Raw genomic sequence first — 5,366 nt, 5'->3', positions numbered from 1 at the left:
ATATAATTGCGAGACCTTCAGGTCGCTATTAATATAATTTAGAGTTGTTTTCAGCCTAAAAAAATTGTAGAAAAAATATTTTAAAAATTATATCAGACTCAAATTATGCCGAAATTGCAAAGCTGTAATTTTTTGTGCTCACATCATTTTGTCTCTTCCTCCTCTGACAAACCAAGCTCCTGGATATATTTTAATAGACAGATTTCTAAGGCAGTTCTCATCAGAGAAACAAAATACATTTTGAAGATGCATTGTAGATTAAGTCACAGGAGAATTTAATAATCATTTACTGTTTTGTTTAAAAATAATCTACATTTTTGTTCTATTTCATTATATAATGAGTAATATATAATGAAATAGGGTTTTATTGCTATGAAGAGACAGCATGACAAAGGCGACACTTACAAAGGACAACATGTAACTGGGGTTGGCTTCGAGTTCCAGAAGTTCTGTAAGTTTTCATCATGGTGGGAAGCATATCATCTCCCAGGCAGACTTGATGCTGAAAAGGAACTAAGAGTTCTACATCCTGATCTGAAAAAGACTGACTCTTCCTCACTGGGTGGAGGTTGAGTGCTAGGAGCCCTCAAAAGCCACCCTACAGTGACACACTTCCTCCATTATGGTCACACCTATTCCATCAAGGCCACATCTACTCAGAGTCCCTCTTTCCATTGTCCAAGCATATTCAAACTACCACATCCCACTCTGGCCCCTATAGGTTTGCTCAAACACATGAGACTATGGGGACCATACCTAACCATAGATTAATTCAAAATTCATTGATTCCAATTACAAAAGGCTCTGACGTCTGTTAGAGTCTCAACAATATAAAGTTTAAACTTCAAAGTCACTTCTGTAATTCATACAGTCACTTAACTGTAACCCCATATAAAATCACAATCAAACAGCACATCTCATATGTTCAACATATGGCATCAAATATGCATTACTGTTCCAAAATGTTATAGTGAGGAAATATGGGTCCAAAGCAAGACTAAAATCCATCTGGGCTATCTCAAAACTCTGCATCCACATGTCTGATGTCCAACTACTTTTGTTTTTGAAGAATACATCAAACTATTTTTGGGGGGCAGTTTGGTTTCATTATTTCCTCAGCAAGTATCCTACCTTTCTGGCAACTTTGGGTATCCAAGACAATTTCAACTTTACAGCTTCTTGTTCCAATGTCTAGAATCCACACAAGATCTTCTGGACACCTCCAAAGGGCTTGGGTCACTTCTGCTGCTTTGCCCTCTGAAGTGCTCTAGGCAATGGTTGACTCCACTCCACTGCTCCTGCTTCTATTCTTGATTGTCATTATATGGTACTGGCATGTCCAATTTGCAGAGGACTTCTGATGGAACTAGGCTTCACCAGTAGCCCCTCTTTAAGATGCCAAACCTCAACTTTTTTGCATGACCCTTTTAGTCCTGAGCATTTCACTGCAATCAAGGCTGCACCAATGGCCAGTAATGACCTCTTATACTCCTAAGCCTCACCTGCTCTTCCTGGTCCCGTTATGCCTTCAAAACCAGTATGACCTGTGTGATTGATTCGTACACATTATCAAATCCAGCTAAAGCACAAGGTACAAACTAGGCTATTTCTGGGACACAGATAATTTGTGCTGTCAGAAAACATTCCCTAGAAAATTTTACTTCCATGGGCTTGTCTCTTCTTAATTACTACTGTTTTGTGAATTCCAACTAACCATTATCTTCCCAGTAACCCCTTCTACTCTTGACTCTAAATCCAGAACATTATGGCTGAAACTGCCAAATTCTGCTGCTTGCTGAGGCTGGAATATTTCCCTCATGCTTTATTACATCACAATCAGCTTTCTGTTTCCTAACTCTTTGACTGCCTTAGCTTGGCAGTCCTTGAACTTGCTCTGTAGACTGATCTTGAACTCAGATTTGTATGCCTCTGACTGCTGAGTTCTGGGATTGGAGGCATGTACTACCATTCATGGGTGTAAGGTTTCACAGCCTCTATGCCTCATTATCCAGATCATATGCCTATGTCTTCCACCCTCGTGATCTGGATCACAGGTGTGCCCTCCATTGCTAGTTTGTAGTCATTCCAGAGTAAAAATCCAAATGAAAACAATAATCAGTTCATAATAATGTGTAACATGATATAACTATCCCTTCCTTGTTCAACTGCAAGCATACAAACAATAGGACCTTGCAGAATCTTGCCCACAGAACATCAATCTCTTAGTTCTACTTAATATCTTTGAACACAAGATTCGGCTCCATTTTACTTCCTGCTGTCGCTTTATTACTTGAACCATACATTTTGTACTTTTTTTTCTTCTTAAGTTTGCTAGGACTGATGAAAATGGTCGTTATGGTCGTAAAATAGAGGGCAAAGTTGATTATGGACTTTTATGAGACTTCCTTTGTCAATGCAAAAAAATGCAATTAATCTGAATCGCTCCAAATTAGTTTCAGGCATACTCTTCAGACAAGGGCAAAACAATAGCCACATTCTTCACCAAAACATCATAAAAATGATCTCTAAGGCAACATACTAAAATCTTCCTCTTCTAAAACATCTTGAGTAAAGTCACCAGTGTTCAAATCACACTCTTCCCCAATGCCTTCCATATTCCTCCTAGGAGGGACCTTTAAGCCCCAGTTAAAATATACCATTGCTTTCCAAATTCAGTCCCCAAATCCACATTCCTCCAAAAGAAAGCATGGTTAGGCCTGTCACAGCAATACCCCAGTCCCTGGTACAAATTACTATCTTAGCAGTGGTTTTATTGCTATGAAAAAACACCATGACCAAGGCAACTCTTATAAAGGACAACATGTATTTGAGCCTGGTTTACAGTTTCAGAAATTCAGTAAATTTTCATCAAGGTAGGAAGCATAGAATCCTCCAGGCCAACTTGGCGATAAAGAAGGAGCTGAGAGTTCTATGTCTTCATCTGAAGTCAACCAGGAAGAGACTGTCTTTCTCACTGGATGTAGCTTGAGCAGTAGGAGCCTTCAAAGCATACCCCTAGAGTGACACACTTTTCTTTTCTTTTCTTTTCTTTTCTTTTCTTTTCTTTTCTTTTCTTTTCTTTTCTTTTCTTTTCTTTTCTTTTCTTTTCTTTTCTTTTCTTTTCCTTTCCTTTCCTTTCCTTTCCTTTCCTTTCCTTTCCTTTCCTTTCCTTTCCTTTCTTTTCTTTTCTTTTCTTTTCTTTTCAATAGATATTTTCTTTATTTACATTTCAAATGCTATCCCAAAAGTTCCCTATACCCTCCCCTCACCCTGCTCCCCTACCCACCTACTCCCACTTCTTGGCCCTGGCATTCCCCTCTACTGGGACATATAAAGTGTGCAATACCAAGGGGCATCTCTTCCCACTGATGGCCGACTAGGCCATCTTCTGCTACATACGCACCTAGAGACACGAGCTCTGGGGTTACTGGTTAGTTCATATTGTTGTTCCACCTATAGGGTTGCTGACCCCTTTAGCTCCTTGGGTGCTTTCTCTAGCTTCTCCATTGGGGGCCCTGTGTTCCATCCAATAGCTGACTGTGAGCATCCACTTCTGTATTTGCCAGGCACTGGCATAGCCTCATACGAGACAGCTATATCAGGATTCCTTTATCAAAATCTTGCTGGCATATGCAATAGTGTCTGGGTTTGGTGGCTGATTATGGGATGTATCCCCGGGTGGGGTAGTCGTTGGATAGTCCATCCTTCAACAAGGCTCCACCTCCTAAGAGTACCTCTTTCCATTGACTAAGCATAGTCAAACCACCACATATATCTAAGGGAATTATTGTGGGTAATTTGCTACTTCATGATTTTTCTCATTTAGTTGTTTATTTTCTTTTTTTAATTAATCATTTTAATCTTTTAAAGTTCAAATATCACCCGTTTTGGTTACTCATCCACAAACACCCCATCCCATCCCCCTTCACCCTTCCCTTTTGACTCTATGAGAGTGCTCCTCCACCCAATCACCCACTCCTACCTTACCACTCTTGCATCCCCCTACACTGGGGCATCAAACCTCCACAGGACCAATGGCCTTCCCTCCCATCGATGTCAGATAAGGCAATTCTCTGCTACATGCATATGTATCTCAGCCATGGATCCCTCCATATATACTCTTTGGTTGGAGGTTTTCTCTCTGGGAGCTCGGGATCATCTGGTTAGTTGATATTGTTCTTCCTGTGGGGTTGCAATCCCTTTCAGCTCCTTCAGTCCTTCACCTAGCTCTTCCATTGGGGTCTGCTGGCTCAGTCTGGTGGTTGGATAGGGGTATCTGCATCTATATTGGTCAGGTGCTGGTAGATAATTGAAGAGAGCCACAGTAATATGAAAAAGTAAGTCAAAGTAACAAAACAAAGAATCCCCAAATGAACCTGTATCCTAGTAATGATATCCTAGAAATGATAAAGTATCCTAGAAATGATAAAGCAATAGAATAAAAAAGATAATATTTCCCTAAATTATAGTTGAACAATCACATTTGTATATGAGATAATGAGAATGGAAATATGTGCCTCACAAAATTTAGTAAGCATCAATTATAGTCTAAAGTACAAAATGTAAAACATAGTCAAGTAGTTGATATAGAAAAAATTGATATCTGCTTAGGTATATTGATGACTTTAAAAACTAAAAGAAAAAAATAAATATATAATTAAAAATTGAGTTTCATTACATCTAAAATTTGACAAATACATCATAACTTGAAAACTATATATATTCATATTATAGAAATTTGATTTTTATTCATTGATATATATTATTTATCATTATTTGAAATATATTGGTTTATGGGTTGCATTATCCTTTCTTCCACTAAATTATGTAGGCTAGATTTTTGTCTGGCTTTAACTGATAGCAATAATTTCCATATTACCCTCTAGGTATTTATATTTTTTCATTAATTAATATCATTATTATGGGTAATTTCATTTTTGAGCATAGTTACTAAGTGTCTCAATATCTTAGTTAGGTTTCTGTTGTTATGAAGTGACACAATGATCACAGAAATTTTTATAAAAGGAAAACATTTAATTGGATTTGGCTTACAGTTTCAGAGCTTTAGTTGGTTATCATTATGCCTAGAAGCATGGTGGAATGTGGGAAGATATTGTGATGGGTGAGTAGTTGATAGTTGTACATCTGGAACAGCAGGAGTCGGGAAGAAAGAAAGACACTGGGTCTGTCTTCAATACTTCATTCTCGAGGAGGCCTACCCTCAGTGGCATTTTTTTGTTTGTTTGTTTGTGTTTGTTTGTTTTTTTCCCCCACAAGGTCATACATTTGAATATTATTCGTTAAGCATTAAAATGCATGAGCCAATGGGGCCCATTACTATTCAAACCACAACCTTCCATGCTCTG

This window comes from Mus caroli, unplaced genomic scaffold, assembly GCF_978045245.1.
Source record: "Mus caroli unplaced genomic scaffold, Mus_caroli_1 scaffold_17, whole genome shotgun sequence".
NCBI classification, from domain to species: domain Eukaryota; kingdom Metazoa; phylum Chordata; class Mammalia; order Rodentia; family Muridae; genus Mus; species Mus caroli.
Note: the sequence above shows the minus strand (reverse complement) of the source record.